A 27,126-nucleotide genomic window follows, 5' to 3' on the forward strand; every position below is an offset into this window, starting at 1 on the left:
TGCAGGGATGTAGAGAGATGTAGGGTTTTGTGTTGGAAAATTCTCCATTGTCTTATTGAGCTGTTGTTGATTTTGCTGCTGTTCTTGGTGTATGAGCCTGGTTACTATAATAATTATACCTAAATGTGTCTATGCCTGTACTGCCTGTCATCCACAGTAAATCAAAGACATGGACCCTGCAGGCACTTAAATCAAGTTAACACAAATGAAAAACACCAGCGGCTTTGCCTGGGAGAAAACAGTATTTTATTTCTTTCTCCTAGATGATGACACTACTAATTGTATGGCTTCCAGTGCATGAGTGTAACTTCCTTTGACATCAGTGTGTGTTGGCTTGGTCATTACACATGTGCCAGCACAGTGCAGCCCCTGCTGCAGGGCTTCAGTGGTGCTTTCCCTCTGCTCCTGCAGAGTCCACAGCTCCGTCCCTTGGCTGAGGAGCTGGTCTGAGAGATGTGCCAATATGTGAGGTGGCTTCTCTGGGCTGAAATCCTCCTTCCTTTTCTATTATCTAAGCTGATTTCTCCCCTTTTAAAAAAATTCATCCCTGATTTAAAAGAAAATTAATTTTTAAACTAGTTTAGCAGACCATCCTGAGATGTTCTGGGCCTTCTAGGTAGGTAGCCATCAATAGGCTGGGTTAGGCCACTTCTGTCTTCAGTGGAGCTGGTGGTGGGAAATAATGCTGACTGTAATAGGAATTGCTTTTGGGCCATTCAGAGCTCTTGAAATCCTGCCCTGCTGCATTTCCAGCCTCTTAGCTTGGTCCTGTAGAGCATCTAGGTAGAGGGAAATAATTTTGAAGACTTCCTGTAGTGCTGGTGAGAAATCATCTGTCACCAGCACTGGAAATGCACCAGAAACACAACTTGTTTCTGCTTGCACTATGCAAACCAGCCATTAATAATGTTCCTTCCATGTCTTTGCAGACTTCAAAGAATCTTCCAGCTGTTGCAGGAAGCCTAGTGAGAGAAGGTAGCTGCAAGTTTAATTGTAGCTTCAGGACTTTAGCTCAATCAAAATCCAAACAATCTGATAAAAATTACAGACACGTGAGTGTTGTCAAAGGTTAAAAGTGAGCCCTCTTCAGAACAGCTATTTATGGTTTAAATCTTAAAATAAAGGAGCTTATTAATATTCCTAAATAACATTGAACATAGATTATTTTTGCCTTCAAACTGTCTGAGCACTTTGCATGATAGTGCAGGTTATATTTCTTTGTAAGTGCATATAATGACAGTATAAATGCCAGTTTTGCTGTCAGATGTGTAGCGCTAGGATCTTCTTAATATTAAACATGATTATGTCCCACATTGCTTAAACAAATCATGGCACCCAGAGTCTTAAGAGAATGCCTTTGTATTCTGGTACAGGGTGATTTTTTTTGATGACTCCTCATATTTCAAGGAATCCTAGAAGGGTTTGGGCTGGAAGGGGCCGTAAAGATTAGGTAGTTCCAACCTTCCTACTATGGGCATGGATGCATTCCACTAGATCATGTTGCTCAAAGCCCTATCCAACATGGCTTTGAACACTTCAGGGATGAAGTAGCCACAACTTTGCTGTGTAACCTGTTTCAGTGCCTCACCACCCTCGCAGTAAATAATGTCTTCCAAATATCTAATCTAAACCTGACCTCTTTCAGTTTTAATACATTACCCCTTATTCTATCACTACATGCCTTTGAAAAATGTTCACTGGTGTACCTATGGAAGCATTTCTTGTTGCCCTTTACATCCCTGGCCAGAATTAATTCTGTTAGTTCTTTGGCTTTCCTAACCTCTGCTCCCTGTCTGCGCAGACAATCTCTCTCTATTTCTTTCAGGCTGCCTGTCCTTGCAGCCATCCTCTGGAAGCTTCCTTTTTGTGTTTGAGTTTGTCCAGGAGTTTCTTGTTTGTCCATGTGTCCATATTTAAATAAGCAGTTAATAATTTTGAGATATGCATGTTTTGGGTGGGTTTGATTAGGTTGGTTGTTCAGGTTTGTTTTTTTTTTGAAAGCTGGTGTTTGAAAGTCTCATTCATTCTCTGTGTGGTAATTAGGTAATGGCAGCTCTTGCTGCAGTCCAGGTGAGTGAAGTCACTGCTTACATGGCTGCATCTTTGTGGTGTGATTGCATGTGAGGCAGAGTTGCCAGCTTGTGTTGGGATGACCTAGCTTTATGGATTTTTGCTGTAGTGCAGTGATGGATACACTGGTAATCGATAATCTCAGAGCTGACGTTTTACATGGACGTTTTTCCAGAAGTTTGCTGTGGTATTTTTTAGTCAAACTTGAGACACCACTATTCACTGCTAGGATTTTCAAGGAAGCATAATTGCTGGTTTCCTTTAGAGATGACCAGCCTTTTTCTTTGGTCTTGCACTTTGTTAAAGAAAAAAAAGTGTTACTTCTGCTTTGCCCTTGGTAGAGGGTGTCCATATTATTGTAGTAGTCCAAGTCTGTGCTATCCAGAAGTAAGTGTTCCTCTGGCACAGAAGGTACAGGACTGGGTGGAACAACAGCAGGAGTAATTGTTACTATTGTGATTTTAAGCTGGAGGTTTTAATTTGGGGCCTGGATGCAAACAGAATGAAAAGGCAGGTGTTGCTTTTCAGTAGCCAAAGCCTTCCATGCTGTCAGATACTGTATAACTGGAGACGTTGTGATGGTGAAGCCTCTTGACATTTCTGCCACTTGTCCAGACCCAGATTTTTGTGAGTCTACAGGGAGCAGACTGGTTTTAAGGTCTTACTGTTGACCTCCCATGCATGAACACAGTTCTCTCCAAAAGGTGTGTGAGCTTTGGGTCACCTTTGATGCATTGGAGGAGGTTTTTCCAGCCTGCCTTGCTGCTCTTTGCAGGCTGCTGGCTTGCTTCCCTCGGGTTTGCATGGCAGCATCTGTTTGGGAGGTTCTTTACACAGCACTTTTGGTGCAGGGAATATTTAAAGGTGCCCACAAGGCTCCTTTGATGTGGTTTACTGCATGAGAGAAAAACATGGTGATTCAGATCATTAGGACTATAAGCAAATTTTCTGTGTGCTTTTGCAGCCATGTTGTGAGGTCAGGAGTAAATGGTGAGGTACATATGCTGCTGTCGGGGCTTTGAGGATTGACCTTTGCCAATCTGTGATGCGTGTTTGGCTGTGGTTTGACTTTGGGTAACTGGCATGGTGAGGTGTAGCTGGGCTCATGCTGGGCCCTGCTCCTCTGAGCTTGCACAGTCCATGCTTGAGTTCTGCTCTGGAGTAAACCAGCAGATCACACTGACAGCCAGAGCCTGAAGGGCCCTGCTGGAAATAAAGCCAGTGGTCATTCCCTATGGATTATCATTAGGGAAAAAGACCATGTTAAAACAGCAGGATGCAAAGTTCTGTTCCTTTCTCTCTGCTTCTTCAGCTGTTTTGAGAAGCTACATTCTGAAACACCCTTCCAAGACCTGTTTCTCTCTACAGTGGTTTAGTGACAGCTAAAGTGATTATTGAACATTAACAAATATCAGCTGATCCACAGCTGACTTGTTCAGGTGTAGATTGTGTGCATGGAAAGACTAAGGAAAAAGTGAAAGGGGGAAGAGATTGTAAGGTAAGTATGGAGTGAGTAGAATGTACTGCTCTGTCTGGGCATGGGTTAATGGATGTGGAAGAGAAAAGGGTGAGGAAAAAAAACAGTGGATGCAGTGTTCCAATGGTGGTGACTCAGTAAAGGAACATGGAAGTTTTAGAGTCCTGGACTATCCTAGGTACCTCGGTGGGGAATGGGGAGAGAATGAGAAGGATACATAGGGAACTGCAGCTCTCTTAGGCTTTTACTGGCTTTTTTTTTTTTTTTTTTAGCTGTCTTAAATACCTGAGATTTTTAGCATGGCTGGAACAACATAGCTGATGTCTTTGTTTGGTGTTCTTAGATTGACAAGCCTAAAATGGGCTTTCAGACTTAGATTTTTGTTATCTAACCACATGCAAGTGGAAAATGTGTCTGGACATAGATTCTGAGAGACAGTGATGTACCAAAGATCTGGCTGAGATTGAATCAAATTTGACTTCTCAAATTTTGGTAACTTTGGGAATGCTTCATCCCTTACGTTACTGTTTTGTATATAAAAATGAAGGTGGTAGTAATAATAAAAGCAGAATTTCTACCTGTTCCCAGAAGCTTTAACTAAGGCATTACTGTGATAGGCAGATGAGCTAAAGAAATGTGTTTTCTGAAGACATTCATATTGCTTTTCTCTCTAATTCTTCTGAGAGATTTCTTTTTGTCTTCCCAATTCCTGTGATGCACAACTTCTCCTCAACCCAAGTTGAAGATGAATTTAGCATTCCATGACTCCTGCAAATTTAACAGTCTATCACAGCTTGCAGTTTATGCCCTGCAAAGAATTCACCTGCAGTGTGGGCTGGCCTGGCCAGTTTAAGAAGGTCTTGGCAAAAGGAGGGAAATTGAAGTATCCTGCAGTGATCTTTTGTGCATATAATTTGCCTTTCTCACTTTCCTTGCTTTTTATCTACTGTTTGCTCTTCTCCCATGCCCAGCCGCAGTTCCGTGTACTAATGCAAAAGAGAGCTTAGCCTTTTATATTAAAAGTAATTTTTCTCCTGATTGATGTGTTGCTGGAGCTGTAGGAGCACTGTTACTCGCTTGGGTATGTCAGCCCTGCATCTTGAGGGTTATTTCACATGTTGCCACTAGGACCCAAACTGCAGCAGGAGGTGAAGCCCCCCCGAGCTCCTGAACCCAAGTGCGTGTGCTGGTGGCTGGTGCTCCTGGGCAGCTGGGGTTTGCCCAGCACGCAGGCTGGGCAGGGAGCTTCTCCTGGCTACAGAGCATATTGTGCTCACGGCCTTCCTCATAGCTGCCCTTCAGGGGTTGTATGGAGGTATGCACTGGCTCTAATAGGAGTCATTAAACAGAAATTATGTAGGTCATTACCCTGTGTGGAGTGGGAGTTCTTGTGCAGTGTGTGTGTACATTGAGGATTGTGGCTGTTATCGTGGTATGTCCTTACCAGATTTAAATAATGTTGCTCTTGAAGTTGTTTTTAAAGTTGTTCCTAATAGGATTGGCCACCTTCAGGGTGCACTTTATGCGTGGGCTGTCTTTATTGTGCTGACGGTGTAACTGTGTTTGTTGCTGAAGGTCAGCAGAAGTCCTAGTTTCTGCTGTCCTCTTGCTTAGGTAGTTCTTGGCAGTTTTGGGAGTCGTTTTCTATCCATCAGAATGAAACTGAGGTTACGATTTGATTATTTGGATTTAAGACAAAAGGAATAGTGACTTCTCGTGAATGTTTGTTTCCATGCCAGTAGATGCTGGATGACTTAATCTCTGCATATATCAACATGTTGATCAAGTTTCACACCAAAGTGTCCAGGGCTAACTTTAACAACTATTTAAAAATATAAGCCTGGCTTGTAATTGAAGACGTTTCTTGGTTATACAGTTCTGAGTGTAATGAAATGACAGCTCAGGGCTGGATTTTTAGGATAGCTTTATCTGCAGTAATACTCAGCTCTGGGTCTATCAAAACAGCCTTCTAAAGCCAGAGCTGCCTGTGGCATGGCATTTGCTCAAATATGCCTTAATAAAATCTGTGCCAGGTTTCCTATCCAAAGGAGAAATGAAGTCTTTGAGTGTATCTGCTTTTCATATACCTGCTAGGAAACCCTAGGGCTGAGATTCTGTGGAAATGGCAAAGTTGGATTAATTCTGGGTGTGTTTCCTGAGGGAGATGTGGCTGTTTGGTTTGCTCTTCCTTTCTTTTGTGCAATGAGCATAAGGCTGAAGCTGATGTCGTGGGTGGAGATGGGAGCAGAGCCCTTTACAGAGTAATTGCTGAGCGCTTGCTGTTTACAGAACAGGACTTTCAAACAAACCATCATGCAGAGTTGCATGCCATCCCTTGCAAATGGAGGTACTTCAACCTGCTTATTCCAGCAGGTCAACCCCAGGTGCAGCTGGAGGAATCAGGTGGCTGTTGAGATCTAGATGAAGAAATGCTGTAGACTGAACTCATCTTTGCCATTGCTAGCAGGAGCACTTCATTTGCAGTAATGTTATTTTATCATGAGCCAAACAAAACCACACAATTATGCTAAAACCACACCAGACTATGTGTTTTAAAGGTATCAATCAGTCTGTTAATTTAAAAGAAAAACCTTTTTTTCTAGCTTGCTTTCCTGTACTGATTCTTTTTTAGCTCTTAATTAGGTCATTGGGACAAAACCAGGAATGAGATGTATGTGGGATTTGCCACCATTTACAAAACCAGTAACTCTTTTCTTCCTGAGAGTGTGGACCCTGAGTTGAAGCAGACTTCCTTACTGACTGTGCTGTGAACATATAAAGGTTTGGGATCTTTTATAATACTCAGACTTTGAAATCTGCCCCAACATACTCACTTAGTAGTTACGGAATAAAGAAATAAGTCTACAGACCAACAGTCCCCCAAAGGAAACCATTTTGCCATCCTTGTCCCCATGTGCCTGTGTTTTTTCCACTGAAAAAAAAAACTGAAGGGAAAATTTGAAACCCTGAAACTCTGACACATTAGAGAATATTTCCCAAATTCATTTGGAGAGAAATGTTATTGCCTATTACCTTCAGATCTTGTATTGTACACGTCTGCAGAATCTCTGAGGTTTCAGGGCCGATGTTAGCTTGTCTCACCCCTAGCAGTAAGTCCCAAAGTTCTGTCTCCTAGGAAGGGGTTAATGCCAAATCCTCACACTCCATTTAAATGGACAGACCTGTGCTCCACCTGCAGTAGCAGTAGTACTGCACAGACACAGGGATCCTGATTTGTTCTAGCCATTGCTTTCTTTAATAAGTTCCCAGAAAATATCTCCTATATCTTGGTATTTAGTGTTGCGTAAGATGAACCTTTAGAAGGAAGGAGATTATGGAGCAGTTTGATAGGAATGACTGATAACAAGTGAAAATGCTGCTAAGCAGCCCTGAGCTGCTGCTATCTGGTATGGTCTCACTGGTCATCCCAGCCAGCCCCTTCTGGAGGCTTGTGCCTGCCTGTGGAGACACAGCTCCAGCCCACAAACCTGTAGTTTGTTTCACTGATACATATCAAAAGGCTTCATGAGTTTGGACAGGATCCTGACTTGCTCCCATTTTAGGAATGAAGGAATCAAGGCAGAGGCAGGTGAACTGACTTACTCCATGGCCTCACGAGTACTAGAGGTTGTGTGAGATCTGGGATCCAGCTGTCCTCAGATTTTTGATGAGCAGAAGACTGTGCTCAGCAATTCTGCCCAAGAGGAAGAAGACACATAAGCTTGATCTAGCACTGCACTGCTTAAAAAGTCACTCATACTGGTTAGGGCACTGTGCATGTTGATTTAACTTCAGGTTTCCTTCCTGCTCTCCCCTTTCCTATAAGAGACTATTGAGAACAGCACTGAAGTACTTACATGGTATTTTTCTAAAGAAACCTGGTTCAGATATTGGGGTAGTCAAATATCACCCATGAGCTGCAGTTTGTCGGAGTCCTGGGAACTGATGCCCTCCCTGCCAAAAAAGACAGGTCTCCTGGCCTCCTTATCACCAGCAGAGCTAGAGATAAAGGAATTCCATGTGTGAAAGGTCACCCCAGCTTAGTAACAGAGCCTCCCTTTATGGTTAATGATAAGCACTTCCAGGTGGGTTTCATTCCTTCCTTCCCATGTATCTGGCCAGGAACTCGGGGTGGGTGATTCATGCTGCTTACATTGATTACCGTGGCAGTGGAGTTGACTAATTTAGATTAGATTAATAAATTTTAGCTGACTGAATTGGATGAGAAAAATTCCCCACTTACCGTCTTGGGTGAGTTTAGTGACCTCCAGTAGTGCTACTAGTGTCTGTTAGAGAACTGTGTTGGTGAGAGAAAAGAATAAAGAAAGACATTTAGGAAAACAAATGTGAAAGACTGTGTTGCTACTAGGCTTCTCTTGATTTGAAGATCCAAGATGGTTAGAAATTGCTAATATGCTTTCTATAGATATCTGCTGTTGAGGGCATAGGGGCATTTAGGCATTGTGTTTTGTGGAAGTTCTGGATGAAAGTTTTTGATAGCAGTAAGCACACTTAGCTTAGAGGAACTCTATTTGGGAAACAGCAATTAGGAAGAACACAGTAGCAGAAATTAAAAGAAAGGAAATTCTATTAATGCCTGTCTTTATGCAAGTAGCAAGTAGGTCAGTGAACTGAAAAGGATCCTAAACAGACTCGCAGTCCTCACACAGTGAGGAGGTTGAGATGGCAGTTTAGTCAGGGGCTGGTTGCATAAAGCAAAGAGTAGTCAGAATTGCAGAGAACATGTTTTATTTTGATTGTTGAAAATAAAGATAAAACTTGTGTCAGCCCTGCATTCCCATGCAGAGATAGCCAAACCCATTGTCTTTGGGTTTTGTGGATGGAGGGACAAAAGCAGATTAATTGAGGCCATGCAAGATTATTGTGTTGCGCATGTGATTGCTGACCTTAGTGCGAGGCACTGTCTCTTTTTGTGTCCCATGCCACAGCGTGGGTGGCAGAGGGACTGTGGGGTGCCCTGCTTGGGGCTGCTGTCACAGGGGATGAGCAGGAGTCGAGGTGTCCTGATTCAGAAAGCCATTTGTGTGATGAGCAAGTGACAACACGATTCCTGCTCCCCAGTAAGCATGAGGGTAAGAGTCCAATTATTTTGCACGTAATGAGGAGGTCACTGAAAGAAGGACTGGAGTTTGGCAAGGCAAAATGGGAATGCTCTCTTGCTTCCATTTTGTACTAGGAAGCCTCATTATTTAGTTATGTGATTATGGTTGTAGCTCTGGCTCTTGAGGTTTGAAGTTATTGGAAGGATGATGCGATTGTCGTGGTATATCTGGGGATCACATAAGGTGGAGTAGGAAAGAGGCTGTGACCAAATAACTTAGCATTTTTTGGAAACATCCCGGGGATAATGGAGGAGTAATTTATGGGTCAGAATATAGACATGTCAAAACAAAACAGAATTAAATCTATTAGTATTAACCATTACTTATTTTAATTATTTTAAGGAAGGGAAATTTCAAGCCTGTCTTTATGCAGACTGGTGTTTATTGAATGAGGGATTCAAATAATGAGATTTCTATCTAAGAAGCTTAAAGCAACTGGAAGAACTGATCTGGGGCAAAACGCTGGTGCAGTGGCAGCAATGGGTGGGATATGCGCTGGTACTGGTGAGCCAGGAGTGTTTGGGGCTGACTGGTGGGTACAAAGCTGGAGCAGTAGACTGTCAGCACCCTGGGGAGCCAAATCTGCTGCTTCAGTGGAAAATATGGTGAGAAATCATGAATGAGCCATTGTTCTGGAAATGCTTTGGAACCTCTGAATCTTTACTTATGTTTATTTGGTTGCTTTGGCTTTGACAGAAAAGAATTTTCACGAAAATAGAGTTGTTTAGGAACACTTTTAAAATCAAAAGTGTTGTTCTCCCATTTTCCATTTCTTCCAAATTTTTTTCCATTGTTTAGGCAACAAAGTGGAAAAGAACAAGAGATGGTTGTTACACCTTGAAACCCACTAGGTATTCTCCAAACAGTTTAAAAAAATTTCAGAAACTTTAATGAGATGCTTTAATAAAAAATAAGTGTGTGCATGCACAGAAGTAAAAAGCATCCTCATCAAATTTTTCTTTTTATTTTTGTATAAATTTACTTAACACGTAGAGAGGCAGTGAGCTGTGTACCCGTTTAGTTATCACATTAATGAAGCTCCAGGTTGAAAGAAGATGAAGTTATAAAAATGAAGTGCTTCATGGCATTGATTTCTCTAGACACTAACAAGGCTGAATTTTAGTGAAGATGACAACAAAGTAATGTCTCTGAGGGCTAACATGCCAAATTAAAGAAAATGTAAATAAATTAACTGAGTCATCCTGTTACTTTGTAGACTAAGGAAGTTATACAAACAGTTTCTGGAGTGTTCTAGACGTTTGTAAAACTAGTGATGCAGTACTAAAGGTGTATGAGATACTGAAATAATTTCTTGATTTATAACAGGTTTATATTTTGGAGTAGGAAGTTTCTGAGAAGAAATGATTCTTTATTTAATGCACAGCTGTATGGTGGAATCAGCTGCAGGAGTAATGCAAGTCAAACCCACCAAATGACTGGGACAAAAAGGTAAGTCCAGTCTTCTTCAAATATCAAATAAATCCATAGAAGGGTTAAAATACATTAATGAAAGATATAAATTAAAGAAATTATTAGAGATGTGGATGTGGCTTTCTTGTCTCCAGAGGGACGTACAAGTCTATGTCTGCCATAGGGTCTTGTCTCTGCAGCCCATCTCACAAGAGATTTTAGGACAGCCTCATTGAACAGCTGTCTCTCAAAGTATTTTGGAGTGTCATTTTTCTGTGTCTTAGTGACTTTGGAAGTATCACAATTAATTTACAATAAAAGGGAAGTGTCTTTTTCTTCTTTGCTCTGTATCCTTCTTCACTGTTGCTTTATCTTCAGCCTGGAGTAGTAGCAGCCAACTGGAACCATCCCTCATCTGACATGGCAGGAGCTTCTTTAGGTGTGGCACTCCTGCATCAGGTCGTCGGGTATTCCCTGTTGTAAGCATGGAATTATGTTTTTGCAGAACTACAGATGTCATGTGGTAGTGTGCAAATACAAGTGAAAAACTGGTCTAATAAAATCCCTAGTATGAGATGTAGCTGTCTGAGAGAACTTTTAGCTTTGTTTTAAAATCTAAGCCTAAAATTGAAAGGGAGGAATACTTGGCATGTTCATGAAAACGAAGCATGTGAGACTGGTTTTCTAGCACCGCACCAGAGCTGTGTTTCAGTTCAGGAGGAGTCAACCCAATAGATAAAAATAATTATATGGTTTGGTGTGGATTTTATTTTGATGAATTATGGGTATTTCTAATGCAAGTCCAGGTTGCAGTTAGGCTGGAGTATTCCTTCCTCTGATTATTACATGATCAGCCTTTTGTAGCTTTTGCAAGTCAGTGGTTGAAAAGAATTCTGGAATATATTTTGGTTGTTTTTTTCTGTCTTGCTTTTTGTACAGTAAGGGTATAACCCATAATTTATGATCTTAGTCACCTTTGAAATTAATTTTTCAAGAATTTTTAAGAGATTGAAGGTTTTTCTCTTTGCCTATTTTATAAAAGATATGAAAAACCAGGTCACACCCGCCTTTTAAAGTTTTCTGTTCAATTTTCTTTATTTGGATATTCTGATTGATTTATTTACTTTTTATTTCTTGTTTATTTAGTTATTTAGATTTTTAGATTGTTTCAGATTTTTTTTTAGTTTGGATTTCCTGTTGTAGCATCTTCAATCTGATATATGTGGTCTAAGTTTTTGAGGAGGCAGGGAGGTGACTTTTGGGACTTTTTTCCTGTTTCTATGGTGGCCTCAGATTAATACAATTTTTTTATTACTTTCTGGAAATAGAAATACAGAGAGATAATACACCTGTGGAGAAGTAATATCCGTCTGTAAGGAGGTCAGTAGGGAAAATACATATCTTGCAGAAATAGAATATGTATTAGTTTACATTTCCTTCTGTATTTTGAGGTAAAAGAAGTGATAGGGTGAGCTGTTGTTGAAAGCTTCTGGTTAATCTGATGTTTTTAAAGTATGTTTTCCATTGCAGTTAGGGAGTCTTGCTCCACATTCAGGTTGCTAATTCTTGACACACGGGATATTTTCCTTCTCGTTAAAATGTATTTATTTATTTTGCAATGAGAATATCTTGCTCAAGATGCTTCTTTTGATCTTTGGTAATGTCACAGACTCAGTAAGACTGCTAGCATTAAGTAGTGTTTATCTCATTTCATTTCTACATCCACTGTTAATTGGACCTGAGTAATATAACCCCATTGCAATAACTGGTTTTAGTTTGCCAAGTCTCAATATGATGTCCAAAAAAATGCAGGTAATATTAATGCTTGGAAATTGCTCCCTGTCTGTAATTGGAAGGCTTATTCATGTGTTTCTGTGATTTTATTCGCATCTATTGGGTTTTAGGCCTTTTCAGAAATACGGGGAGGGGGAAAAGGTATAGCAAGAAGTACAAAGTTTTTGCAAAAACAATTTTTTTTTAGCTTGAATTTGTAATATCACTTAGGTTTCTAGGGCAACAACTTCATGTAATGCAGATCAGCAGCTGAAATACTTCTCCTAGCAGCTGGAGAGTGGAGTTAACAGGACCCACGGTCTGTTCTGCAGCTGATACTGGGAGCTTTGTGGCTGGTGGGGATTGTCCCTGAGCTGCCCTTCATAGCTGGTGTCACTCTGTGGAGCAGCAAGCAGCACTGGGTGATACCGGAGCTATCCTCAAGAGAGGTGGTAATGTAGGATGCTGCAAGTTCAGGGTAGTTAATAAAATCAGGTTTCTTATACCTCTGGCTCAGGAGGAGCTTTCAGAGTAGGGAGGAGGTGACGAAGTGAGCTTTCTCCAGAAACTTGGATTGCGGAGGAATGTGAAACTTCACAGTTTTCTCCCATCTTGCTCTTGAAAGTTAACACAAGAGATAGGAGTGGGAGACAGTTTTCTGACAGGAATCCCAGATTCTTCATCCCCAGAAGCTGAGATGGTGACAAGAAGCTGGGTACTCAGTGGAGAGTTGCCTGAAAATTTTGTTGACTGAGTTAAATCCTCCAGCAAGCAGGTGTCGGGTAAATGTTTTGATTCCTTGCAGTATATATTTGCATATTTGAAGATTTCTGGTACTTATGACTCATTTTAGTTTGCCGAAATTTTAAAAAGAGCAACAGGCAAGGCCCTTAATTTTTATGGGATCACTGTGTAAGGGCTTTGAGATGCATGCCCTGAGCTGGGCATGCTGGGAGGGTGATGTGCGTGCAGGTCCTAACCATTGGCATCTTATGGATAGCTGTAGTCACACCTCAGACTGCGTGAAGTGTCTTTAACCATCACTGTCTCATCATTTCCAGCCCTGAACCTGTTTTCTACCAACATCTCTGCTGAGTCCCTCTTGCCCTCCCCAGCATGGGTGTGGTATGGTGACATTGTGTCCTGCTTCTTGACCAGGGCGGGGGGGTGTTGGTGTCACAGGTCAGGCTGCAGCAGCAGGCAGCTCTGGTCCTTACAGAAGATCCTATGAAGTGCTGTAGAGCTCTGCTGGAAAGTGAGGCTTCATCTGTAGTGACATTTTGTTTATACAGTTTGTTTTCTTCGTGCAAATATGCTGGGGGGTTGGAGGAAGAGAAAGCTTGCTGAGAAAGTAATGCTTGATGCCTTGAAGCATTTTTTTTCCTTGACAAAAAAGCTTTTTCTTTAAATTTTTCGGTTTTATCACTTGTCATTTGCTGGGATCATGAAGGGTGATAATATGCTCTGTGTAACCTTCTTACATGTATTTTCGTCTGGTACATTAATAGCTTCATTAATACATGAGGAAAAGCAAGTTTCAACTTCCTAGTTGCTGATCATAACATGAAAGTGATATTTTTTTTCTAAAAACTGTAATTCAAGGTTATGCATGTGCAAAAATAGCTACAACAAATTCTTTCTTCAGCAGGGCTAGCTCGTTTTATTGACATAGTGTTTTGTAAACTGTGGGTGACTTGCATTGTTCTCAACCAAAATAACCTGCATCAATCTACATAAGAGGGTAGTTAATTTGCATATTTTCATTGTGGAAATGATCCAGACATTTTGACTCTACAGTACTAGACTTGAGAGAGGAAAACTGAAATAACATTTTGGGTTTGTAGTTTGTTTTTAAGTCATTCTTCATTTCTGATTGTGCTGGAGAAACCATTGTGACCTTCTTAAATTTTAACTTGGCATAGCATTGAATGAAAATAAAGCAATACCTGTGTCATCACTGTGTGGAACATCAGTACAGCCTTAATGAGATGAGGAGAGGGCAGCTATTGCATGCCATAGCAAAGTGTAGTTCAAAACTTCCTAAGAACAAATGCCAGAGCTAACTATTTTGTTTCTCTATGAGAAGCTGAAGCTATCAGAGGAGACTACAAGAGGGAATCTGATGAATTTTTTCACTGTGTGCCTGGCAGCTCTCCACATTCCACAGGTGAATAAAAATGAAAATATTGTCTTTGAATAGGCAAGGGCTGGCTCTTGTTTGTATGAGTCAGCAAAAGGTTTCAGAGCTGTCTGAACTTCTCTAGTCCAGTGATGACGTGTGGTTAAAACCGCCCGTTTCTGAATCTGATGATATGCAGGAAAAAGAGTGGTTATCACTTTGTGTGGATTGACAGCAAGTGGCTTTTGGGGGAGCGTGGGCTTGTCTCTGAAGGTTTACCTCTCCTCCTCTGCACCCTGACTATTCTGTCTGCTTGATTATTAATAGCTTCTTTCTTTTTTTTTTTTTTTTCCTTTTTACCACCATTGGGTGATGGAGCAATGAGCCAGGAAGCTCAAAGCCTCCATGTAAAGAGATATCATATACAGGCTATTCAGGCAAGTCCAGTCTACCTGTCGTGTTCTTAAGAAGAAATTCTTACAGTATTAAACCTGAGATGAGGTAATGCAAGAGAGTCTTCATTTTACATTACGCATTCTCTGTTACAGTGCCTGATCTGTTACCAGCATTGTCACTGTGACCTCAATTCCTCACTTTTAAGCACCACCTGAGGGGATAGATAGCATTGGAGGTGAGAAAGCTTCTCCTTATGGCAAAGCACCAGTAAGATGTGCCTGACATCAACTAAGGAGATCTTTGGGGAAAAAAAAAAAAGTAAAAAACCCCCTTATGTTTCTTGCTGTTTTTATTCCTTAAACCTTATTCCTGATAGGTTTTTGAGAAATTGCCCATGAACAGAGAGCATTTAAACTTAAAATTTTGGCATTTCTAGTGGCTTTCTAATGGTCAGTGTTGCATCACTGGTGCCAATTTTTTATACTTCTGTGAGAGAGATGGCTGCTGTGATTAAACTATTGCTGCTGCAGAGATGAGAACTAGGATCAGATTTTCTGGGTTTGAATTCTGCTACTGAGATGAGGTGCTCAGCAGTACTGCTTGTGCTGACCAAGCATAAGCAGCTTCTTCTGTGACCATTTCTGGGAAGCAGCAGGTTGGCCCAGCTCACTGGAAACATCCCTAACTTCAGAATATGTTCTGCCTCCTGTTTGCTTGTCTCACTCCTCCTGTGCCCACACAGAAAACCCCTGCTTGCATGCAATGGTGTTTTCAAGCTGGCTGTGCTGGTGATGGCCCAGTGCCCATGTTCTGCTTTCACTCAAGCTGGTAACCCTCCCATTTCTCATGGTGTACCAGTAAGCTCTTCAGAGCTTTCCTGCATTTTTCTCTGGATATGTGAAGAGCGAATGAATTTCCTACAGTTTCCTGGCAAAGAATTGGAGAAGTGTTTGACCCAGCAGTGAAAAAGTCCTTGTGACTATTCACTCAGGGACATGAAAGGGAAAGGAAACTACAAAAGATTAGATATACATGAGGTCATTTTGAATGTTGGCAACTTGGCAGGACCAGGTTAGTCCCAGGTGCTCTTACCTGTGCTGTCTCTGCTGGGGAATGTCAGGCTGATGGGAGAAATGCAGTTGGGTTTTCAGTAACTTGAAAAAATTGAAATCAGACTTTTCTCTGTAACAGTACAGATGTGTTCTGCTTTCCTTCCTTTTCATAAAACCAGAAGTATCAGGGTACTGCAATTCAGATGCAATTTTTGACTCAAGCCCATTTTATCAACCTGCTTATTTTGAATCAAATGGTGCAAGGGGCTTGAACTTGGGTTGTCCTCATACCAGGTCAGTACGTTCGTCTTTGCTCTGTGCTTAATTGATGTGATCTGCAAGCAAAAAAGAATGGGTGAGCTAATCTAGTGAAAGCCTGTTCTCAGAGCTTCAGTTTTTAATCTCTTCCTGGAAGACAAGTGATGGGTGCAGTAGATGGTGCCAAATACAGGGACCCAAACAGTACTCCCACACTGGCAGAGAGCACGTTATCCCATCCTTGCTCTTTGTAATGACTTTATGCATTATGAAAATTCATGAGGATTTTATTTTCCTTTGGGTTAAGGAATTATCTGATCAGCTGTCTGTCATTCTGAGAGTGTCTGGATGCTGACAGTGTCTGGATGCAGTCTGTATTCCTCTTCCATCTCGACTCCTTTTAAAAGCTTCTGACTGGTATCCATTGTGCTGGCAGTGTTCATGGGCTCTTTTTGGAGGGCACGCAAATGACTGAGGCCCAAAGCCAACTGGTGCAATGCTCAATGAGCATTGCAATGCTTAAATAGGCATGAAGGCTGGAGTTGTGTTGCCTAAACAGAGATATCTGCTGCCATGTTAGGAGCTTCAGGGTAGTACATCATTGTTGGTTCAAAAGGGCATGGATCTCTCAGCTTCCAAGATGCCTCTCGGGTGCCACGGTGCCCCGGTGGCTGGGCAGATAAACTCTTGTAGGCTTAGGTTAATTAAGTGATAACATGCTATGCAAGGGGGATAAGCAGTGTGATGCTTCACAAATTTTTACACTTCCTGATAAAACAGTAATTTATTTGATTGATTTTGCTAGTTCAGCATATGGTAGAATCATAGAATGGCTTGGGTTGGGAGGAACATTGAAATACCATCTAGTTCCAGCCTCCCCCTGCTGTGGGCAGGGACACCTTCCACTGGACCAGTGTGCTCAGAGCCCCATCCAGCCTGGCCTTGAACACTGCTAGGAATGGGACATCGAGAACTTGTCTGAGCAATCTATCCAATTTTAGCAGTATCCATTTTTAAGGAAGTTGGAATATTGTTGGGTTTTTTTAGGAAAAAGTACAGGAAAGATAAGTGAAATACTACAGTGTATTAAAACAAATTTATTGGGATAAATTTCATTGGGATGTGCTTGTATCTGGCTTTTCAGTAGTGTACTATCACAGCAGGACCAGGGGGTTGGCATTACACTGGCATTAGGCATGCATTGACAGGTTTCACTATTTTAATTTGCTTCACTGTCATGTCTTGCAAACTTATCTCCCCTCTCATGCTATCTGGTGCATTTAATAACTGGATATTCTTAAAGTAAATCTCAGGAAAGGGAAGGTGGAAAAATAGATAAAAGGAGCTCATAAACTAAATGAAAGAAACATCCAACTTTCCCTAGAGTTCAGGGTTTTTTTTGTTGGTTTTTTTCTTTCCACCGTTTGAAAACTGTTAAAAAAAACTGTCTACCTTAATCTGGCACTGTAGTAGGTATTTTGCATCCGGCCTCATGAGAACCCATTTCTAAACAGGCAGATTTTTCAAATAAATACAAATACTGATTTGGATTCTCTAACTGTCTAGGATTCCCAAAATGAGTGAAGCTAAGTCTAATTTTTTTTTCTGTTTTCCTTAACTGCACAAAACTCCCTCAGCTCACAGGATATACGTGTTTTCACCTTCCTGATTGGGAATGTATGTTCTTCCAAATGCCATTTTAAAAATATTTCCAAGTTAGACTATGGATCTTTCCTGAGATCTGTATTTTTCCCCCCACATTTTATAAATACCTTTACAGACAAAAAGTACTGTAGCATTTAAAACCAGTTTCAAAGTTAATGGCTGAGCATGCTGATCTTAGAAGTCTTTTCCAACCTAAATGATTTTCTGCTTTTATTCTTTTGGGGGATTCAGCTATTGATGGGATTCCATGTGGTATGTAGGGTTTTTGAGAAGTAAAGCAGTAGTTGTCACTGCCATGGAAAAGGAGGAGAAGCAGGAGAACCTCATATGGAGACTCCCAGTTGCAGGGTGGAGCAAATTCCTGACCAGTTTGTTACTGCAGCAGTATTCCTGGGATGTCTCATGCAGATGGGGATGTTATTGCCATTCCCAGTCCTCAGAGAGGAATTGTGCTTCCCTTGAACTCTCCTTGGCTTCAGTCATTCATCTGATCCTGAAGGGCTGTTGTGACAGGTTCTTCATGTGCAAGGGCAACATGAAGCTTGCTGAATTTCAGCAAACGCTGGTGCTGAGTGGTGCTTGTGTTGTGTATATAAAGTTGCAGAACGCTTTCAGGGCGAGTAGTCCACGGCAAAGCTGTTTTAATGAGCTGGAATGCCAATTGTAGCATATCGTACCCAATCTGGCAGTGTTCTACTGAGCTGAAATACCTTCTTTGTTCTTAAAATAGCCCCCACTGATTCAGATTTTAATTGCAGATATTACAGCTGTCAAAGGAAAGGAGAGGTGACCAGATGATTTTTTTGATAGTATAAATGGAAGCTGGGGATGTGTTGAGTTCCAGCCTTTAGATCTTCCTTCATTTAAGATACGTCTGGGTGCTGCAGTGATTGCATGGGACAGAGGCTCTCTGTAATGATAAGATGAACCTGAAGTGCACTGTGCCTCATTATATCCACCATGCTGGCTTAACTAGTCTGACAAGCAAGCAGACTACAAGGATTTCAGCACTAGTAATGGTAACAAATAGGCATAGATATTAAATATCTTGGTTAAAGCCTGAATTTTTAGAAATGCAGATGGAATTTACAAATATGCTGAGAGACTATGATTCAGGAATTAATTTAAAACATAACAATAATTAAGGAGGTGAGTAAAATAAAAGGGTTTTAAATTTTGGGCACCAGACTGCATGTTTGCATTGCCTATTAGTCAGCACTGGTTAGGGGGTAAGAACTCTCCTGAATAAGTGAACTGAATCTTTTCAGCATAGATATATATCCGGAGCGATTTTCAACTGAGCAGGCTGCCATGTTGCTGTTTTACTTCATTACAAATCAAGTTCTCTTTAGTTTTGCAAGTTAATGGATCACCTTATGGAAAAAAAGATGCATGACAGGTTGTCTTTGGTTTGTATTTCTACATTTCTGGTACTGAGGATGGATTTTTAGCTGGATGGAAAGGTGCCTGGCAGGTTCCTCAAATGGCAGGAAAACATCATGAGTGTAGGATGAGACCATCCACCTTAGGTGATAATGGACATGGGAAAGAGGAAGAAAATAGAAAAATGTCCAGACTGAGTCTGCAGCTCAGTGCAGTGCTGGCTACACAAACTGGCACTGTGATTATGTCTTTGAGCCTTTCACTGTTCTGGACAAGAGTAGGAAGTTATCTCTCAGAGGGCAGAGGAAGCTTCTGCCAGCCTTGGGAGATTTCTGCAGGGAATCTGAGAGAAGGGTGGATGGAAACCTTGGCAGTGTTTCAGGGTTCACCACTGTCCCAGTGTTGCTGTTACATGAGGATTTCCATTACATCTCTTATGCTTAGTATTAATCAAAATTAGCTACACACATTTACACAATGAAAGATTAAATGAGAGGCTGATACTTGCTGCACCTAGCAGATCTGGTCCTTACAGATATATAGAACTTTCTTACCCATTCCTGTTGTGAAAGGTAGTATCATTCATGGCTGTTGAAAGTTTAATTATGCCTTTGCAGCATTCTGATGTGCCTGAAGGGATTTTGCTGAAACTTATCAACAACAACAACAAAAGCAAGGTACAAGATGGAGAATGTGATTTTGTTTGTGTTTGCTTGAAGTACTGAAGATGGAGGGGCATATTGTTGCTTCAGGAGAGCTAAAACCTTCTTCTTTTACTCTGGTGCATATTACTTTGTAAGCACAGTAATAAAATCAATTTTAATTTTTTTTTCTTTCTCTGTATGTGTGACAGGGGCATTCTGCTCCAAAGATACTGACCTGTTGTGCATTACTACATTAATTATATAACTAAAGAAATTGTTGGTAATGGACACTACACTGAGTGAGGAGAGAGGCGTGTGAGTCCTCCGGGTGCCCTGTGCTGCCTCTCCTGGTGGCACGATACTTAACTCCCACTTCATTTTATTCCTTTGCACTTGGTTGACGTGAAAGGAGAAACAAGACCTTTCTTCTCTAAAATATTGACTGTCTTAATAAAAGTCTTTCAAAAGTGGAAAGCAGAATTGTTTTAAGGTTGCAAGAGCTGTTTGAACTGCCTTGCAGCCTCACCCAGGAGTGGAGAACAGCAAAAGGTGCTGGTAATATGCTGGTAGCATATTACTGGCAATAATTATCGTGATCTATCCTGTCTTAGTGAAGTTTGAAGAATGAATGTCTATGCTTTCTGGCTGTATTGTGTTTTGACAGCTTTTATTTTTTTTTAATGGCTTCACAGTAAGTTTTGAAACATTGCAGCAGGGCCTTATCCTGACCATCAATTCAGGGAAATCTTTCAGTTGAGGTATCAGAGGTTCCACTTCTCTGAAGACATTTACAAACCCAGCATTTTATTAACCGTGAGTAGCAGACATTGTTCCATATCCTTCTGATTGCTGTGTGTGTTCCACTCACCTTTGCTGGATGGAAAGTGGGAGGAACATCTCAGCATCTCATATTGTTTACACCATTTATGAGCAAATTATTTAAAAGCAAAAGCTTTGGAGGAGATAATGTGAATAAAAATTGGGAGCTCAAGGAAATTGCACCTAATGACCAAACCCTGTAATTTTGCAAGCCAGAAAGTAGATGTTGTTTTTCAGACAACCCAAAAGCCCCACAACCCTACATCCCACTCTCAGATGGAATTGAAAGTAGTAATGAAAAAGGTATTTGTTCATGGTCTGTTTGTACCAGCATAGGGAGAATATTACTCAGACTAGGTGGTACTAGCAGCACTGAAGAAAATAAGGCACACACAAACTTATCTTTTCACAGTGAGTGCAATTAATGATTAGGAAGAACTCATCCAAAAATGTAATGCATGGCTGTCAGATGCTTTCATGTCAGATGCTTCTTTGAGAGGTTGTATAGCTCAGTTCAAAATGGTACACTAGATCCAGGAGCCATTTGGGCTGAACTGAGCAGTCAAGTAGTGTGCTCTTGAGCTTAGATTCTGTAAGGCGCTCAAATCGCTTGTGTATGTGTGTGTATTTTCAACATAGTCATTTAAAGGGTTTTTTTTTTGTAGTTCTAAAATGGGAATTGTCTCATCCTGAGGAGGTGGTAAGTATAAATGAATATTGCGGTTTTACTTTGAAGTATTTTTTAATACCTGCTTGTCCCTGGTGTGCTCAGTGGTACTTGCTTTCCTCCTTGACCACCAGTTGGACTGCTGGTGGTATCCCTTGCATTAGTGTGCTGGATAAACACTTGAGGTGCACTCTGAGGAAAAAGCATTTTGCATCCAGGTGTTTATTTAATGCAAAGTGAGGCTGAAAGATTAATCAGATAATTACACTAATAGCATAGTGTTCTTTCTAAGAAAAGGATTGTGGAATACCAAGTTAGTATTGCACAACACGTTCTATGCGGGAAAGGGAGGAGGAGTTCTTCAGGGACTCTGCTACCCTCAGTAGGTATCAAACTATCAAGATATTAAAATAGCTTTCAGTGCATGTGGACCAGGATAGTTAGGTGCAATGTTTGGTGGGAATTAATGACTGTTTCTTATTCTGTAGTTATAGGAGGTAAAAGAAAGCATCTAAAGATCAATCTATTCTTGTAAAACTGGGAGGAGACTTCCTTTCTTATTCTCCTTTAATTTAATATTATATGGAGGTGCTGGATGAGGCTTGCCTTGGAGTTAACATTAATAGACCCCCATTTGCATTGGGTTTAAGTCTGTATAGACTTGAAATTTCCCCCTGGGCTGCAAGGCTAAGTGGTGTATGATAATGCAGGAAAATACTGTCATCAGCCCTCAGGAAAGGTTGCCTGACCAGCTCATCCTTCCCAAAGATGGACAAGATTTGGGAACTGAAAACGACCAGGTCTCCGTGAGCCTGAGTTCAGACCTGCCCAGACAGAGGAGAGGCATTTTTGCTATGCAGAAGCTGTTGTAGCAAGAACATGTCTGTGCAGATGGGCTGAGCTAACCCTCTTCAGCCAGTGGACTTGATCTGGTCTGGAGAATGTGTCACTGGAATGGCAGTGGCCTGTACATGCCCCAAAACGCGATGCTCAGAGGTGATGTGGGTATAGTGGGGGCAAGGGAGCTCCTGTTGCAGGACCAGCTTCCTGATGCCTGGAGGAGGTTCAGCTCTCTGCTGTGAGCTCTTATAAGGTGCAGATGCTGCACAGATGGGTTGGAGATTCTAATGTGAGTGCTCAGCCCGCTCAGTCAAGTTTGTGTCCTTGAAGTTAGGCTCAAATTCATATTTGGGCACCCATTAGGTTGTTTCAAAACTGTGCTAAGCAGCAATGTTCCCAGCTTCTCTACAATGTCAACATCTTCTAGTTCTTCACTGCTCTCAGGGTAAAGAATTTCTTTCTAACCCAGCCTGACACAACCCAAATCTCTCCTCTTTTAGGGGGAACTCAACAGTTCTCCCTTGTCTGATCACTCTCTATCCATGTAAAAAATTACTTCCTCTTTTTTTATAAGCCTCCTTTATGTACTGGAAGTGTGCAAGGAGGTTTCACCAGAGGCCTCTCTTTTTGAGGCTGAACAATCCCAACTCTCTAAGCCTTTCTTCATAGCAGACAGGCTCCAGACCTCTGATCATTTTTGTGACCCTCCTGTGCATTCAGTCCAACAGATCCACATCCTTGTTCTGGTCAAATCCCAGCGCTGGATAAATTACTTCAAGTTGGGTCTCACGAGGGCAGAGTAGAAGGGGAGAATTGTCAGCCTGCTGTTTGTGCTTCTTTTGATGCAAGCCAGGATACAGTTGGCTTCTGGGCTGGTAGTTGGCTTCTGGGCTGGTTGTGGCATTAATGGAATGGCACTGTCATTTCCATGCCAGACATCAGGGAGGCAGCAATGGTCTCAGCACTGTAAAGGTCTTCAAAGGCAGAGAGGGTGTGCAAGAAACTTCAGAGGAGTGACTTAGGGATAGTCTTCCAGGCAGTTCCTGAGGGGAAAGAGGGAGAAACAGAGCTTCTGGGAAGGTGTGTGGGTTGCTGCCCTGGAGAGCTGTACCTCAGCCTCTTCAGCAGCTGGAGCCTGGCACGGTGGAGGCTCCCCGGTAGAAGACATGGATGCCAGGGCAGTGGCCGCTGTGTCGGTGTTAGTCACGCAGCGTGTGGCCGCCTGGGCTCCCTCTTGTCATCGTCGTGAAGCTGAAATTCAGTGGCAGTTTCACAATGGCACAGCTCCCCATGCGAGGGAGGGAAAGTAGGTCACAGACTGCCCTGCTGGCGTTTGTTTGTGCAGCTCTAGGGCTGTGCTGAGAGCTGAAGGCACTGAAGATCCAGCAGCCAGAATTTGTTGTGTTTCTCACCCCTTTCCTTTGTCTTTGACTCTGGCATGGGAATTGTCTGGGGAAGAGATGCTGAAAGGTTTGGCTTGCCTGCTATCATTACTTCTGTTTCAGTAGACCCCAAAGGTTTTGGGTATGACTGGGCACCAAGCATTGTGCAGGTTGGTCAGATTGCCCATGTGCCAGGGAGGAAATGCTTCAGGTGGATGAGCTACAGCCCAGATAAAGCACAAGGGGCATTTAAAGTTTTGGCTGCTGAAGTGTGTGCTTAATATCTATGTGCCTGAATTGCAGAAAGTGCTTCAGGGTACCAATATAAGGCCTTCCAGCCCCAGAGGCAGTGACAGCATAGCAGTGCCTGCATTTCAGCAGTGATGCTGCATTTTGAGTGGATGCTCCTGCACATCCTTTTAAAGCTGTGGTAAGCCAGTGGTCTGAGGGTCAGGAGAGAAGCAAATAAAGTGGGGACCCAACCCTATAACTGAAAGTTTTATAGCTCAAAGCTTTAACATAGCCAGAGTGTTGCAAAGACTGGGTTAATGCAGTTGCTGTACAGATAATCAGAGAACTGTCTGGCAAACCCTTGGATGCACAGCTGGAACTGAGATCTGCATTCATGCATCAGCAGTTGGGGCTCAGAAGAGTGGAGGATCTCCAGCCACACTGACCTATGGTCCATGATGTGGAAGGGTTTGGGGCTAGTGCCCCTGGACACTCCTCCACCTGTGCAGTTGTAGAAGTGGACAGACTGTTTTTCCTTGTCCTAGCTGGAGCAGATGGGGGCTCCAAAGTGGCACAAAAGGGAGAACAGATCAAGTTCTCCTCTGAGCACTGGTCTCCCAGTATTTTCTTGGAGAAGTTAGAATTTTTGGTGTAATACAAAAAAGGACCAGGGAGCAGTTCAAGTAACTCTGCTATGTTTATTCAATATTTTTTCTTTTTTTCATTTGGCTCAAATATGGAAACTGCATAAGAAATAAAAAGAAATCCCCTTAACTGGCTTCCTGTGAGGGATGTCACTGGGTGTTCTGAGGACTGTCCATCACTTAGTAAAAGGTAATTTAAAACATTGTGCCTCTTTATGACCACCACAACTCTTCAGCTGTTGCTTAGCTACCCCTTGGCAATGACCTTTTCCAACAGAAATGATGTTGTGAGCCTCCAGGCTGAAAAGGAAAGAGCACAGAGCACCCAAAGTCATTACCCTGAACTCAGTGTTTTCTGTTCCTGCGAGGAGCTCTTGCATTTTATGCATAATTTCATAGATTCACAAAATAATGGAATCATTAATATTAGTAAAGACCTCTAAGATCATTGGCTCCAACTATTGACCCATGTCCACCACTAAACCATGTCCCTAAGCACCAGTTACACAATGTTAAATCCCTCCAGGGATGGTGACTCCATCACAGTTGCCCTAGACAGCCTGTTCCACTCTTTCAGTGGAGAAATTTTTCCTATCTAACCATCCTGGAACTTGAGGCCTTTTTCTCATCTATCACTTGTTACATCGAAGAAAAGATTGACCCTCACCTTTCTAGAGTATCTGTTCAGGTAGTTGTAACAGAGCATTTGACAAAAACATCAGAATTTTTGAGTGATAGTTATTGGGCTTTTTTCTTTAAAAAATTCACAGCTTACATTTGTTTCTGAGCTGTCACTGCCTTCCAGTTGGTTCCTCTGTGGAATTCTACCATCAAGGTAGAAGCATTGCTTTTCTGCAGGGAGTCAAAGCTGAGTATGCCAACCTTCCCTGGCGTTTGGGTCAGAGCAGCAAACAAACTACATGTGGCAAACAGTATGTCACTCCTTAGCATGGCCCAGGCATTGCTTGGTTTGGTGGTTCTTGTGTCCAGAAGGAGTCTCAGAGGCTCTTCCCTGCGAGCCAGTGCTCTTCAGTATTTGGGTCACTGGCTTCACAAACTATCTCCATGACCCTGGAGGGAACTCTGTGGGATTTTGCAGAGAGAAAGGCAGTCTGGTTTTTTTTTTTTTTTTTTTTTTCATTTTCAACTTCTCATGTTCTGAAAGATAGACCTGAATTATAAGTACTGTTTTTATCAGTCTGGCAGGTCATTTTTAGAGAGAAGGAGGAAGTTAGTCCATACTGCATTGCGTACATTTAATTGAAATGATAAGTACTGATGCACTAAAAACTTGTCCCTTTTTCTGATATATCGTGTTCTGAGCAGGGCAATCTTCTATTTATTTTTCTGGGAGAAAGGGAGTGGTTTTGCTTTCAGTGGAATTTAACTCTCATTCCCAGTGAAAGCCAGTTCAGCTGTGCAGGTATGTATGGACACAGAAGGACCAGTAGTTACAGACCCAGACAAGGTCCAAGGAGTAGCAACCTTGCTGCTTTAGATTAACTGTAATGATCTAGCAAAAATAAATAAACAGAAAATTTTTGTGGTCATCAAAATTATGCCAATAGCAGCTTGAGTGATGAAACCTAAGAAATGCATTGGAATAATTAGTTTTTGTGCTAATGTGAAAGATGTGAAAAAACATCAGTAAAAAGCTACCTAGTTCATGTTTTGTGAGTGGGTACAAAGCAGTTTGGATAGTGGGAGTAAAGCAGTCTTATCTTAGGGGAGTCCAGTTCCAGTAGTAGTTTATTGCAGAAAAGGAAGAGTCAAGGGAAGAGAAATTGTATTACTTTTTAAATCCTCGAACTTTGACCCTGTACTTTTTCACTACAGTATTATCCCAGAAAATCAAAAGGTGGGATCTTTAGAAGTTTTTTGTGAAGGATCATATTTTTGAAGACAGGTAGAATTGAAAAAGATAAAGAAAATTAAGTACATTAAAAAGTTCTCACTTGTTAAGTTGCTTTGCAAACAGTTTTGGAAGAGAGGAGTGAGGTTCAAGTTCAGACTAGCTTCAAGCTGCTTAGGTGCTGCAGTGTTTGATTTCTCATCTGCTGCAGGACAGATGGCCACGACACAGAATGAGTCAGAGCTTCAGCTGCAAAGGAGTATGTAAGATCTTGGTCCTGTGAAATGAAGAAAAAAGTTTAACACTCTGTATGTTGAATGGTTGCCTGATCACTTTCATTTATGAGTGATGACTAACACCATTGTGTTAGAGAACTGCATTTCAGACTTTTGCAGGCTTGTGATGGCAGGCTGCTGAAGGCTCCCTTCTCGCTGTATGCCAAACCAGAGGGAAGGACATTGGTCAGAAGCATGGCTAATAGTCCTGGCCAAAGTGCCCTGTCCCTCCAGAGGACCTGACAGCCCTATCTCTGCTTGGCACTTGATGAAGAGCTTCCTCCTGACCTGCTGCCTGGGGGTGCAATCTCATGCCTCCCTGCAGATCTGGGGTGATGTCCTTTCGGGTTGCACTTAAATTTGTGTCTTGGGCACTGTTACTGGGGGTGTGAGTCACTCCATGCTCAGAGGAAGGGGATGTGTCCCCAGGCTGGAGGAGTTCCCAGTTAAAGAGGAGTACAAGTCTCTGCAAGTGAGCTCAGTGAACGGAGGATGCAGGAGAAGGGCGTGCAGGGTTGGCAGGTGTGTGTGTTGCAGTTTCGAAGTGCAGGTAAACTCTCAGGCTTTCAGAGGGTAGATCAAGGTGGTGACTGGTAGTGCGTTACTTTCCCAGCTGTAACTTGCTCTGAGTACTGGCCTCAGAAACTACATATCCCTCTCTCTGAGCTGGCAGGGAGCGACTTGCCCTTTAATCTCAATGTAGCAAAATACACAAGAGAAGTTAGAAACACACTCTAATTTCCCACCTCACATTCTTGTGCAGATATGCTTTTAATTATGTTGGTTTTCTTTTGAAAACATTTAGCTGCCCCTGAGTGACCCAGGGATTAATTTTTCTAACCTGAATCAATACTAACTATATAGAAAGTACTACTGTCCTGCTGAGCTGTGTCAGCTGTCCAGCAGTCTGGGCTTCATCTGGCTGAACATCGGAATTCACGAGATGGCAGCATAGCATGAGCCAGGCACACCAGCATCCCCTCTCTCCCTTGTGGAGAAAGCTGGTACCCACCAGTGTTTTGTTCATTCTTTTGAGGCATCTTTTT

The 27,126-nt window shown here is 41.9% G+C and overlaps 1 protein-coding gene across 10 annotated transcripts in view; it reads left to right on the forward strand.

Annotated features, from left to right (window-relative positions):
• FAT3 (FAT atypical cadherin 3) overlaps positions 1–27,126 on the forward strand; it is a 394,190-nt gene that overhangs the window by 5,264 nt on the left and 361,800 nt on the right. For 9 of the 10 annotated variants that reach the window (XR_012055102.1, XM_072927060.1, XM_072927018.1 and 6 more), the window contains exon 2: positions 9,997–10,119. The exons of the other annotated variant lie outside the window; for it this stretch is intronic. The gene's annotated coding sequence lies outside the window, so the exon portion shown is untranslated. The remainder of the gene's footprint in view (positions 1–9,996; positions 10,120–27,126) is intronic. 10 annotated transcript variants of the gene reach the window in all.

Source organism: Taeniopygia guttata, chromosome 1 (assembly GCF_048771995.1).
Source record: "Taeniopygia guttata chromosome 1, bTaeGut7.mat, whole genome shotgun sequence".
Classification (NCBI taxonomy): Eukaryota; Metazoa; Chordata; class Aves; order Passeriformes; family Estrildidae; genus Taeniopygia; species Taeniopygia guttata.